The following is a 14,142-nucleotide window of genomic DNA, read 5'->3' on the forward strand; positions in this document are numbered from 1 at the left end:
CATTTGAAAGGTCGCCCCCTTCTTCTTTCATGATTTGCAGGAAGGAAAGTCACCAGCCAAATAAGTCTTTAAAGTTAACCATGTGTAAAATTCTACAGTTTCTCTCTACTGGCATTCGGGAGGACGACGGTTCAATCCCGCGTCCGGCCATCCGGATTTAGGTTTTCCGTGATTTCCCTAAATCACTCCAGGCAAATGCCGGGATGGTTCCTCTGAAAGGGCACAGCCGACTTCCTTCCCCATCCTTCCCTAATCCGATGAGACCAATGACCACACTGTCTGGTCTCCTTCCCCAAAACAACCATCTCTCTACTGGGTTTCTTTGGGGCTATGTATAGCTTTTTTTCTTTTTGCCTTTCGAGCACCACAAATTCTGTATAATTACTAAAGAAAAAAATCGGTAAAACTTAACCTCAACACAACTTACTCAGCTCGAAGTATACTCCAGAGCTCACTTCTGAAAACGGAGAACTTCTTTCCTTGCATTCATACGAAATCTGAGCATTTTCTTCGTGCTGAGCAACTTTCCCCGCAATTTTATTGACGCTCTCGTATGAAGTACATTCTCCGACTCGCTTTAGTCATGCGAATTTGAGTATTTTATGCGAAATCTGAGAATAGACTACATTCTCAATTTTATTCTTAAGACCCAGTAGAATTATTTGATAGGGCAGTGCGATGGCGGGGTGATGGGTTTGCAAGTTTGCGTTTTATACTCAAAAGGACTTTCACATATCTTTACTTGTATGAGCTTTGGCTTGTTGTGACGTGAAATGTTTACGAACTATCACTCATGTGTGGGGATTAGTGGGGTGGCGTGTATTTTTTCGTAACTGGGAGTGCCCTTAAGTAGTCACATCCCAATTTATCACTGTGGACACCTGCTTCACTATCAGGAGATAATGTCATTGTCTTATGGACTTTCTTACAGGCAAGTCTTTTGCACTGATACATAATTGTAAGTTTGTGTGTTGCCTTCCACCCGGCGGGAAGTTCGCCACTTCAAAGGAAGCCAATATTTAGAAGAATACATATAATTCGCTCCTCACTTGACAAGCTGGGCTCTGCCTCTGTCAACTGACGTAAGATTAGAGTGTCGCCAAGGTTGTGTACTAAATTTGCCTTTTCTATTGTGGTCACAATTGGCAGTAATTTCAATAGGTTAAAATTTACATAGTCCCACCCGTCGCATGCCATTTGTACGTACACCTGTCACAGAAGTATATTCGATGATTAGATTAGATTAGATTAGATTTACTTTCATTCCAATTGATCCGTAGTGAGGAGGTCCTCCTGGATGTGGAACATGTCAGAAAAACAACAATACATGACAAATATTTACAACTAAAACAAATAAGCTAATGTACCATTCCACAGGTCCCAAGTGGAATGATCGTCATTTTTAATGAACACTAAGAGTCATTTTACAAATACTAATGCACTGAATTTAAAATAAAAAACGTTTTTTATTTATTTATAAGGTAATAAACATGTAATACAACTACTGTAATACTTATTTACAATGAACACATTACTGCACTGAAATGGTGCAGAAGTTAGATTATACTTACACACACACACACACACACACACACACACACACACACACACACACACACACAAATTTTCAGTGAACACATTACTGCACTGAAATTGTGCAGAAGTTATGTTGTACTTATATACAAATCAGTTGGTTTTACTAAGAAATTCATCAATGGAGTAGAAGGAGTTGGCCACCAATAAATCCTTTAGGCTTCTCTTAAACTGAATTTCATTGGTTGTTAAGCTTTTTATGGCTGCTGGCATAATCGTCGGCATCGACCAGTGATTTAGGAAACAAGTGATAAATGTCAAAACATGGTGACTATATCGTGATATTAGTTGAGGATTTTTTTCAAACGGACTAAGGTTCAAATCTGTCTGTGACAACATATTTTTATCGGAGTTGCAGCAGCATCATCGTTATTCCTCCGTAGATCTCTTTTTACAAGGATGTAGGACGTGTGAAAGTATTTTCAACTTTAGACCAATTTAAAATAAGCAAATTCGTATACACATACGTTTACAGAGTTCTAGTTAAAGACAATCATTAGATTTACCCCTGATATACAATACTTTTTTTTACAAATTACTTAGGGTCTAGTGTAGCAGGGGATACAACCCGTCGGCTTTGGACAATGACGTCACAATTCGCCAGATAGCAGTTTACCATTTTCGCTTTTGCTGTTATGTTTGTTTCGTTTTTTTACTGACTGCTTAATAAAGTGGATCTGTTTATTCTATCTCGTGAGATTTTTTTTTAAAAAGCCAAAAAACACTTATCAGCCACTGAAGGGAGCTACAACACTAAGAAGAATCGCTTCTCGATTGGCGACTTGTGACGTCAATGTCCAAAGCCGACGGGTTGTATCCCCTGCTACACTAGTCCCATTACTTATTAAATAATGTAATGCCGCACTGTTCACTCGTATCTCACCATCTCATGAGTCACTGCAACACTATACACACATTGTTTCGTAGCACACACACACTGGTGATCTCTGGGCCATTTGCTACTTGTCACTGCCGCCGCTTATATAGGGTTATTCCAAATGATGGACCCATTTATAAAAATTCATATGTATACAATTACTAATCCAAAATGAACAAACTTTTTATCAATGAAAAGAGGCGGATTCAAAGCTTTTGCAGGTGGATGGTGATGGTTTCAGAAACGGCTGGTAGAGTTTGTGCGTTAATAGGGCCGTCATTCTGTTTCAGTGTCAGTTAAGTCAGTTGTGAGTGAGATGGCGATTGTGGAGTACAAGGTTTTCTGCACTCTTGAGTTCATGAAAAGTGAGTGGCAAATTGTAGTGCAGCGGGCACTTCATACCAACTCACTAAAATGTTAGTCGTTGGTTTATGCAGTTTAAACAGACTGGGAGTGTGTGCAAAGGAAAAAGCACAGGCCAGTCACATGTGTCAAAGAGGATGATGACTGACGGATGCAAGAAAGTTTTGTGCGTGGTCACAGTAAGTCTACAAATAGAGCCAGCTGAGAAATTGGATGATGATGTTTTCGATGGTGGGGTGCTCAACTGCGCAGTTATCAGCACCCGTACAAATTCCCAACCTTTACTCAGTCCAACCATTTTATGAATGATGATGAAACAATGAGGACAGCACAAACACCCAGGCACCTCGAGGCAGGTGAAAATCCCTTACCTCTCTGGGAATCGAACCCGGGGCCCGTGCTTGGGAAGCGAGAATGCGACCACGAGCTGTGAACAAGAACTTAGAATACCTCAACCATCGGTATGGAAAGTTCTGAGATGGCATTTACTGTACAAGCCCTAATGATTACAGTTTAAGTAGGCTCTCAAACCCAATGACAAAGAGAAGTGTCTCGCATTTTGTGGTTATGTGTTAGCAAAGATGGAGGATGAGACATTTCTACAGCATGTAGTTTTTACCGATGACCGACGTTCCACCTTAGTGGAAAAGTCAAGAGACACAATGTGCGCATATGTGGTTTGGAAAATCCACATTCACCGTTGAACATGAAAGAGACTCACTGTAGATCAACATGTATTGTGCTGTATCCCTTACAAAGGTTTTTGAATATTTTTTTTTTTGCAGAAAGAACTGTAACGGGAATCACTTACTTGTACATGTTGGAACAGTGGCCGTTCCCCCAAAGTATGGAAGATTCCCAGGACTTCATTTTCCAACAGGATGGAGCTCCGCTCCATTGACACCATGTTGTATGAGGCTTTTTGAATGACTCACATCCTCAGCACTGGATCGGTTGCAGGGCACTTGAGGACCTGGCTCTGCACTTCCGGCCACAGAGATCTCCTGATCTTACATGTGACTATTTCTTATGGGGTTATGTGAAGGAAGCTGTTTATGTCCCGCCACTTACCAACCATTCTGAACGATCTGTGGAACCAGATCACTGCTGCCGTGCATTCAGTAACAGCAGCTACGCTTTTGCGTGTGTGGGGTGAGTTTGGCTACTGCATTGATATTTGCCATGCAGTCAATGGTGGTCACACTGAACATCTATAACATTTATCGCACTTCTAAGTATTAAATAATTAATAAAAACTATTTAATTACAAATTATTAAATTTATTAAATTGATATCAAAAATTATGAAAAAAAACTTTGAAACTTCCTCTTTTCATTGGTACAAAGCTTGCTCATTTTGGATTTTTAGCTGAATAAATATGAAGTTTTGAAAATGAGTCCATCATTTAGAGTAACCCTGTATAGTTCTGAGTATTTCCCTTGATTCCCACTGTACCTCCTTCCATCAAATGTCTAATATCAATCCAGGAAGATGAAGGGCAAATAGTATGTTAGTAGACATGTTATGTCTGTCAGAACACTGGATGCTGAAATCTATCAGATTTATCTAGCTGAACGCAAATTCATGTTGTACTACTGTACAATCTGAGAATTTAAGTTTGTAGCTGTATACACAAAAAATCTGTTAATTAATTAATAAAATCTGTTAACCTCATTGAATATTGTTCTGAACTCGTCTTTAAGTGCTCTGCCACAACATTAGGCATAGAAAAATGAAAGGTAGTAGTATTGGCAGTTTACAAATCAACATCAGGAAATATCATTAAAATTAGTCAACAGTATTGTAGTTGCAGTGTTGTATAGACCAGGCCTGTTGAGGTGGCCGGCCGCTGTGGCCGAGTGGTTCTAGGCGATTAAGTCCAGAACCGCACTGCTGCTATGGTCGCTGGTTCGAATCCTGCCTTGGGCATGGATGTGTGTGATATCCTTAGGTTAGTTAGGTTTAAATAGTTCTAAGTCTAGCGGACTGATGACCTCAAATGTTAAATCCCATAGAGCTTTGAGCCATTTGAACCATTTGGTGTTGTTGTAGTACAGCTGGGCATTGAAAACTTATGTTCCAAAATTCACAGTTGTATATACTGCCCCAGGGCATATTTGTTGCACCTTTGCCCAGCTCCTGGTCACACAGCTCATAACAGAGTTCTAGCCATCGTGTGGCGATACCCTTCTGCCCGCTCTGGCTAGTACTACTGCTTAGTGCAGGTTCCGCTGAACATGACTAGCCTGTCTCACAATCCTTTTGTGTACAAGTTGCTGTAACCTACGTGTAGCCAAACTGTGATTATTGGCCACCAGTAGCTGATGCAACAGCTTCTGACGAATTTGACATGAGACTAGTAACAGCACTAAAGTGTGGTAGCCACACTGATAAGCTTAAGATATCCACAACATTGTGGTAATACAAACATTAAGAAATGACTAATGGTTGGCATCACCAGTGACAACATGAAAACAGGAACAAAATAAAATCCTGCATATTAACAAGACTTCCACGAGAATAGGGGATTTTGGGTCAAGAATGTTCTTGTTATTAATGGCTTTATACATACAAAAACGTGAACATATAAAACCACAGTACGTATAAGGGTTGATCAGGAATATGAATGTAATGGTTATGCGCATTCTGTATAATAAAAATTGTGGCATGACACATTTGCTGGCTTCGCTAACTTACAGCCAGACTGTCACCTTCACACCTAAGCTTGACCATGGGGACTGTTACATTTCAGTCTGTCACCACAACCTTAAAAATATGTCTAATATGCAACACAATAAAAAAATGGGTTACTATCCTGAAATCAAACACTTCCACTTAATATTTCAATACAGATGTATATTTAAGTACAAGCATCTACACGTGTATATACAAGAAGTCACATACACAAACTTTTCATCCAAAGAACTCGTGACTGGAGAGTGTGTCCTTATCTGTGGGTCGATTTTTTATATTGAGGCCACACAGCCAGTAGTGCCTCCCCCCCCCCCCCCCCCCCCGCCACTGTACAGAGTACTTGTGATTAGTCCTGGGAGGAGGGGGGGGGGTGTAGTGTCTGTGTCGGATTCAAGGATGTTCTGGGGTTTGGGAGCTGGACGATTGGTACCTTCATGTAATCTGGCAATGAAGTCGGTGGTGGAACACAAAGTGGTAGGTCCATCATGAAGTCCTGCAGATAACATGGTAGGGCAAAGAGACGGCCGGCTCGAGAGAAAACCGGTGGGCTGAAGTGTGGAGAAGAACCGAAGCCCAAAGAGACAATTCGAATCTCACCAAGTGGAGAGATGAAAGCACGTAGGAGGGCAGGGTCGCAGTGTTGAGGGAGGATGAACGACTGCAGTACCTTGACTTCCAGACGCTCGTCTGATAACGAAGGGTTTGAGTCTATCAGAAGGACGAGGACATGGCTGTTATTTACTACAAGCGAAACGTCTTCCATGCGATGTGGCAGAACTGAGCCATGAAACACGATCGTAGGAGGATTGCGTGAGTGGCATGGGCTGGAAAACCTGCAAATGGAGAGTCCCTTGAACTATCTGGGAAACCAGCAAAAGGAGAGTTGCTAGGGCTGGCCACTAATGGGGGTCCATGGGCCTGAGTGACTTGTGCTGTATCATTCAAGGAGTCTGAAACATAATGACGGGGGCCTAGGTTGTCAGCCGTGTTGGGAGAGCCTGATGCCAGAGAGCAGTGAAATTGTGTGTGGGGTGTCTTTGACGAGAATGTCACATGTTGAATCCCCATGTTGCAGAACCTTGAAGGGGCCCTGGTAGGGGGTTTGTAAAGATTGGCGTATGGTAACATGATGTGGGAACAATATTTAAGAGGGGGAGGCACATAGGAGACTGGGGCGTACGACTAACTGGTGGATAGAGGCATATGTGCTTGAAATGCATACACCAGCGGCTAATGAAGTCGAGGGGGAGGGGACGAATCATCCTGAACTGACAGCTGGACTAGTTCACCTGGCTGGATGTAAACCACCTCTAAAATGGTGCCTTGGATGTCTGGTTTGTGCATTGACCTGAAACCTAAAAGGACCCAAGGTAGAGCTTCTAACCAAAGGCAGTTATTGCATCTGAGGGCGGTCTTTAAAGTGCGATGCCACTGTTCCGACAAACCGTTACAAGGTGGTGTGGATTTTGTAGATACCGCACATGCGACACAGCAAAGTGAACAGGGATGACTCGAATTGCCAGCCTTGGTCAGTTGTGAGTGTGGCTGGGCAGCGTAACTGGGTGATCGAAGAGAAAACGAAACCTTTGGCAACCATCTCGGTCGCGATGTTTGACAAAGGTATGGCTTCCACCCTTTGGGACAAGTGATCAGTAGAAGACAGGACATATCTAAAACTAAAACCTTCTGATGGTGGTAGGGGTCCGATGAGATTGATATGGACATGCCTGAAACATCCTAGAGAAACGCAAAATTTACCTAGTGGGGGGACCGCATGGTGGCCGACTTTGTTGCACTGGCAAGGGATACAATTGCGAGCCCACGTCTGGCTGTCTCTTTTTATATCTTTCCAGACAAAGTGCTTGGTAATGAGCAGGATAGAGGCACGAATTCCCGAATGTGCAGGGTTGTGTAAGGCATTGAAAACTTGATGGCATAAGGGAGCCAATAACACTGGGCATAAGACTCCACTCAAAAAAATTGCACCAGACCTCGTCGGCGACACTGGGGAATCGTGCCTTGGTGAACACGAGTCAGGTAGTGAGGACCGCAAGGAGTGCTTGGGTGCCCTCTTCTGTTGCTTGAATAGTAGCGAGATTAGACAGATCTATGAGGTTGGACACCGCATTGATGCATAAGAAAAAATTGGCAGCGATATTATCCATGCCCGTGATATAGTGGACATCTGTTGCAAACTGAGACACGAAGTCGAAATGGTGGAAATGACGAGGGGGTGGGTCCTCCGGAGGGTTTCGGAAAGCATTCGTAAGTGGTTTGTGGTCTGTGAGGATATACACACATCGAAAATAGTTTTGCATCACCTCAGTTCCGAGAGTTCCAGAACCCGTACAGAAAATTGGAATAGAGATCAACATAAACATTGTTTCCGCCATTTTTTATTGCCCATGAAAACCACACATTGCATGTTGTACCACCACACAGTGATCCCTTCAGAGGCCCAGATTGCTGTACACACCGGTACCTCTAATACCCAGTAGCATGTTCTCTTGCATTGATGCATACCTGTATTCGTAGTGGCGTACTATCCACAAGTTCATCAAGGCATTGTTGGTCCAGATTGTTCCACTCCTCAATGCTGATGCAGTGTAGTTCCCTCAGAGTTGTTGCTGGGTCACATCGTCCATAAATATCCCTTTCAAATCTATCCCAGGCATGTTCGATAGGGTTCATGTCTGGAGAACATGCTGGCCACTGTAGTCGGGTGACGTCGTTATCCTGAAGGAAGTCATTCGCTAGATGGGCATGATGGGGACGCGAATTGTCATCCATGAAGACGAATGCCTCACCATTATGCTGCCAATATGGTTGCACTATTGGTCAGAGGACGGCATTCATGTATCGTACAGGCATTCATGTATCGTACAGCCATTACGGCGCCTTCCGTGACCACCAACGGCATACGTCGGCCCTACGTAGTGCCACCCCAAAACATCAGCAAACCTCCACCTTGCCGCACCTCGCTGGACAGTGTGTCTAAGGCGTTCAGCCTGATCGTGTAGCCTCCTAACATGTCTCCGACGATTGTCTGTTTGAAGGCATATGCAGCACTCATCCGCGAAGCGGTGAAGAGAATGTGATGCCAATCCTCAGCGGTCCATTCGGCATGTTGTTGGGCCCATCCGTACCGTGCTGCATGGTATCGTGGTTGCAAAGGTGGACCTCACTGTGGGCGTCGGGAGTGAAGTTGCTCATGCAGCCTATTGCGCACAGTTTGAGTCATAACATGACATCCTGTGTTTGCACGAGAAGCATTATTCAACATGGTGGAGTTGCTGTCGGGGTTCCTCCAAGCCATAATCCGTAGGTAGGGGTCACCCACTGCAGTAGTAGCCCTTGGGCAGCCGGAGCGAGGCATGTCAATATCTCCTCCATGTCCGAACAACATCGCTTTGGTTCACTGCAAGACTCCTTGTCACCAGAGTGTTTTGAAGAACAGCTCCTACTGCTGTGTCACTGGCGTCTGAGGTAATGAATAGTTTGGTTGAGGGATGCGGGTGGGGAAGCGTCACAGCCCAGACCAGGGAAACTTTTAGCACCTCAAATGCTTTGACCATGGCGTCGGTCCAATGGACGGGACAGTTCATCCGTGAGAGGAGTTCGTACTGCAGCCAGTGAGGGCAAGTGATGGTAGTAGCAGTTGACAGTGGCGAGGAATTGGCACAGTTCTTTATAAGTCGAAGGGGGTGACATAGATGAGATAGCCTGCACATGAGCTTTTGGAGGTTGTATACCATCAGCAGATAATGTGTAGCTGAGGGAGGTTACAGACATCTGCCATAATTGTAACTTATCTTTGTTGACTACTACACTGTTAGACTTTAAGGTCTTCAGTACCATGGATAAGTTATGCTCATGCTTCTCAGCTGTCTTACTGAAATGAGTAAGTCATCCAGGAATGTGAAACAAAACTCGAACTTTCATTGAATGGAGTCAATAAATCACTGCCATGTCTGGGAAGCATTTTTGAGGCTGAATGGCATGTAATGGTACTGGAACAAAGCTAGCGGCCCGATATTTGCAGTCTTGGGTGTATCCTCCGGTTCCACAGGTATCTGGGGATAAGCGCGTTTACAGTCAATTACACTGAAGATGGAAGTGCCTGATAACATACAGGTGAAGTCGTTGATGTTTGGGACTGGGTAATTGTCTATTATGATACTCACTTTTAAATGCCTGTAGTTCCCTCACATGTGAAATGAGTCGTCTTGTTTGGTAGCGAAGTGAATAGACAATGACGAATTACTGTCTGACAGCTGTAATATACCTGCAGCTAACAGATCATTAATTTCGTCATGCCATGCATAATTTAATAGGGTTGAGGTGTCTTGACTTTATGCCGAGTAGGAGGGCCGTCAGTAGTAACTATCTCATGCCCTGTCCTATCTGTGATTGAGAATACTGAATGTGGCACAAGAGGGGGTTCCTCATTAACAAACATGTCCGTGATGTGGAGAGTACACCAATGGGAATGGCAGTGGGAAAGTGACATGTTTGGATTGCGTGTGTGATGTGCACGAATACCAGAAGACTGGTAGTGAGTGGTGAGCAGGAACTCGTGGCGGACGTCGACTGTCACTAGTGCGCGGGCGCAACTGACACTGGGTGAGTGTGAGAAACAGGGGTGTCGGCTGAGTCACATGGCTGGCATGCGGGAGAGGGGGATTGTTTATCAACACGTGGTGTGTCAGTCTGCTTGGAGGAGATGGGCATGTCACGTGTGTGAGGGCAGGGTTGGTGTTTGGGCACACTGACTGCCACGCGCGACACAGGGTGGGACAGGCAGGGTGTGGCTGGTGTGCCTGCTGCAGAAACCGGTTCGTCACATGCAAAATGTTTCATTGGACTGACCTGAGAAGTGGCCGGGCTTTAGCTGGTGGAAGAAACTTGTTCTGTCACTGGTGTCATGACTTGCAGGTTCTGCAGCTGCATGCGGGCAGAGGCGAATTCCCTGGAGGTGAGCGAAATGCGGCATTGGAGAGTATCGTTCTACCGATGACTTTCCGTTACAGCCTTGCACTCTGACAGTAAAACGTTCACACTCCTCAGAATGTCAACTGTGACTGTGAAACACTCGCGCAGCAAACTATTTGCTGTGAGAACACGAGTGGGAAAGCGAAAGGCGAGTGCACTGTATGTATGTATTCATAGGGTGGTGCAGCACCGTGCTCTGAATGACGTTCAGAGAAAGTTTGTAGTTTGTGGTGTGACAAGAAATCCATCCCTAGGATCAGCTCGTCTATGTCAGCTATGTAAAAAGTCTAGGGGAAACACAAGGATTGTGATAGGTGAACTTTACCTTTGACTGAGCCCGAAGCTTCTAGGGTCGAAGCGTTGATTGCTCGGAGGAGCGAAGTCGATGGAGAAGATGCAGGCGGAGCCATCAGTGTAGAGATTACAGATACATTTGCGCACCTGTGTTGGCTAAAAAATTGAGTTTCGAAGAAATGACCGTTGGGAAAATGGGGGAATGTACGGAGTGCAGCGTAGGGTATGCCTGTCTGATCCCCCACACGGTTTAGTGCCTGCTGTACCCTGTGGACGGCATTTGGGTGCTGGCGAGGCGATCAACACTTCTGTGCTGCATCACTGAAGACCTTGTGATACCAGCAGTATGGGTGAGCTGGATGTGGCGAAGGCATACGGGGTGTGCGGGATCAGGGAGTGTTTGGAGAGCAGAGAGTGCGAGCGCAGGCCACCAGGTGTTGTGAAGGACGGAGCAGTGGAAAGGTCCCTGCTCCTACCAGCAAATGGGCGAATCTGTGGTGCAGACATACCAACCAGTGGTAGAGAATGTGGAGGTGGCACGATCGACTCGAAGGAATGTGGTAGCAGGGGTCTGGAGATTGGTGGGTAGCTTAGCATACCACACTGCCCAGAATGTTATATCCAGCATAGTTTGCTTGTCAGCCAGCAACCATAGGCAGTGCCAGAGTTGCGACGGTGTCTGGTCCTCAAGGTGTTCATGATATAAAATTTTTAGGATTAGTTCCTGGGGGGGAGGGGGAGGGCAAGTGAGGTGCTTGATAATTGTCTTCTTGACAGAGTCACACTTCAGGGCCGGTGGTGGAGAGAGGAGCAGGTAACAGATCAAGTCTGAGTGATTGTGAAGGTGTGTCATGAGGCACAGAACTTGGAGTTGTTATCGGAAACATCATTGTGATGATGTTTGGTTTGTGGAGTGCTCAACTGCGTGGTTATCAGCGCCCGTACAAATCCCCAACCTTTGCTCAGTCCAATCTCGCCACTTTCCTGAATGATGATGATGATGATGATGATGATGATGATGATGATGGCAACACAAACACCCAGCCATCTCGAGGCAGGTGAAAATCCCGGGACCCCGTGCTCAGGAAGCACTCTGCAGTGGAGTTTGCACTGTGTGAAACTTCCATGCAGATCAAAACTGTGTAGTGAACTATAACTCAAACCAGGGACATTTTCAATTGTAGTTGGCAAGTGCTCTATTGTCCAAGATATCCAAGCATGACTCATGCCTGCCCTCATAGCTTTAGTTCTACCAGCATCTCTTCTCCTGCCTTTCCAAATTTGTAAAAGTTCTGATATGTATCTTGCAGAAGATTGCTTGGCAAAGGTGTTTCAATGGCTAGGAAGTTGACAGTGGTTGTTTTGTGAAGGATAAAGGAAGAGATGATCTCATTCAGGTCTTGACTTGAGAAGGTCGTACATAGTCTTGGCAGAGTAATATGTGGAGGCATTTAAGGCATGGGTGGTACTGGGAAAAGGATGCTTATGAGGTTTTTGGAAGTGGGAACAGTAATTGTAAGAGGAGAAGACTGCCTGGCATATTTATGGACAAGATCTGTGGGGAGAGGAAAGCATGGAGGAGGTATGTTGTTTTAGGTATTAAAGGAATTGGTGAATGCTGCAAATTCTTAGGCTAGGCTGTTCTAGTGATGCGCAAGAGTAGCCAAACACACCAACATGGGGACAGTCAGATGGCTGGAGCGTAGCCTAAATGACCACGTTGTTCTGACCAGCTGCCATTCTCAGTGGCGGTCAAGTGACTCGTGCATGCACCGCATGTGTGCAATAGGGCTACCTGGCAGGTAGCCTTATACTAAAAGCCCCTGCATGAAAATGAGCTGAGAGATGCCCATGGATTGGAGCAGCCTGAGGTTGTAAGGGAGGAAGCATTTGATGTGAAAGGTGTAGCAACTTTCAAAATGAATTATTGGTATGTAGTGGTTGATTTTATATAGTCTGATGTTTGGATGAGAGTTACAATGAGACAAAGTTCAACGTAAAGGGGCTTTGGATCTGGAGAAACACCAGATGAATTTTAGTTTGAAGAAGGAATTAAGTAGGGAGTTGGGGAGTTTCTTTGTTGAACCAAGATCACAAAGATGTGATTCATATATCTGAGCCAAGGGTCCATATTAAGGGATAAATTGGGTACTGGGGGTGTAATATTGTGGAAAGGCTTGGGTGGAAGTCAAAAGCATGAAAGTAGGTAGATCACTGGATTTTGGTCATGCACTCCTGTCCTTCATAGGTCTACAAAATGAAGAGTGAGCAGGCAGCTTTTCTCTATTGCACTATGTCATAAAAAGCAACTACAGAGTATTTCACAAAGCTGTACTGACACTTCTGGAGTTCAGCTTATGGATCACTGGCGACACAGTGTGCAGACATTTCCAGGGGTTTTTATTTTCCACAAAGTCTGTTTACACTAGATGGAATACAGACATGAGCTACAAATAATGCTAATGTAAGAAATCTCTGCATAAGTTCCACAATGCTAGAGGGAAATTGATTCTTAGTCATCCTGTATGGCAGCTACACCATTCTTCTGGGAAAGGCAACTTCCACCATCACAAGTATTGGTTGTTTTCCAGTTTACAGATGGACAATGCTTCCCCAGCATCTCAAATGTGTAGACAAAATAACTTCATCGAGCTCATGTTTGGGTACTGGAGTTATTTTCAGTTTATTGGGTGAATATTTATTTGCTTTGTTTAATGAACTTTTTTAAAAAAGCTCAATAACTGGAGCTGCCAGCTGTCTACCACACTGAAGAGCATGCCCCAAGTGTAACAGTCTGTCAATACGTATTCAACAATTTCAGTTTTTGTTGCTCACTATCAATGGCTGGAATACTTTTCTCAGCTTGAGGGTATCAAATTCATTATCCCAGCCTCAGCTCTTCCCCAACATGAGAAGAGGCCCAGAGAGTTAAATTGGTTTCCTCTGTAGTTGAAGTAGGTCACCTAGGTGTTACAGAACTTCAGATATTTCAACAAAAGGCAAGTTTAGTCCAGTCAAATGGTGCTCAGAAAGGTCTAATAGTGGAAATTATTGTTTTACTGTCAAGTTTTTTATGTGCTGAATCCAAATTTTCAAAGTTCCACCAAAGTTTTGTCCCAGAAATGGGTCAAACATGGAAATAACAACAACAAAGTGGAAGGTTTTTGGGTTCTTAATTTATAGCTCAGAGAAGATGCAATTTTCAGCAATAGTTGACTATTTATGAAAATAAAGAGGGTAAAATCTTCCACAAAATAGGTCTTGGTTAATTTTTTTCATCAGACCAATCATATGGCAACGCAATTTCAAAGCTGAGGAGATGGGCCATC

General features: G+C 44.3%; 1 protein-coding gene across 1 annotated transcript in view; it reads left to right on the plus strand.

Annotated features, from left to right (window-relative positions):
- The first annotated feature begins 756 nt into the window (after positions 1-756).
- The window catches only part of LOC124805403 (SAFB-like transcription modulator), a 158,943-nt gene continuing 145,557 nt past the window's right edge, over positions 757-14,142 (plus strand). The window contains exon 1 of the mRNA XM_047265967.1: positions 757-931. The gene's annotated coding sequence lies outside the window, so the exon portion shown is untranslated. The remainder of the gene's footprint in view (positions 932-14,142) is intronic.

The sequence above is a fragment of the Schistocerca piceifrons genome, chromosome 1 (assembly GCF_021461385.2).
Source record: "Schistocerca piceifrons isolate TAMUIC-IGC-003096 chromosome 1, iqSchPice1.1, whole genome shotgun sequence".
Classification (NCBI taxonomy): domain Eukaryota; kingdom Metazoa; phylum Arthropoda; class Insecta; order Orthoptera; family Acrididae; genus Schistocerca; species Schistocerca piceifrons.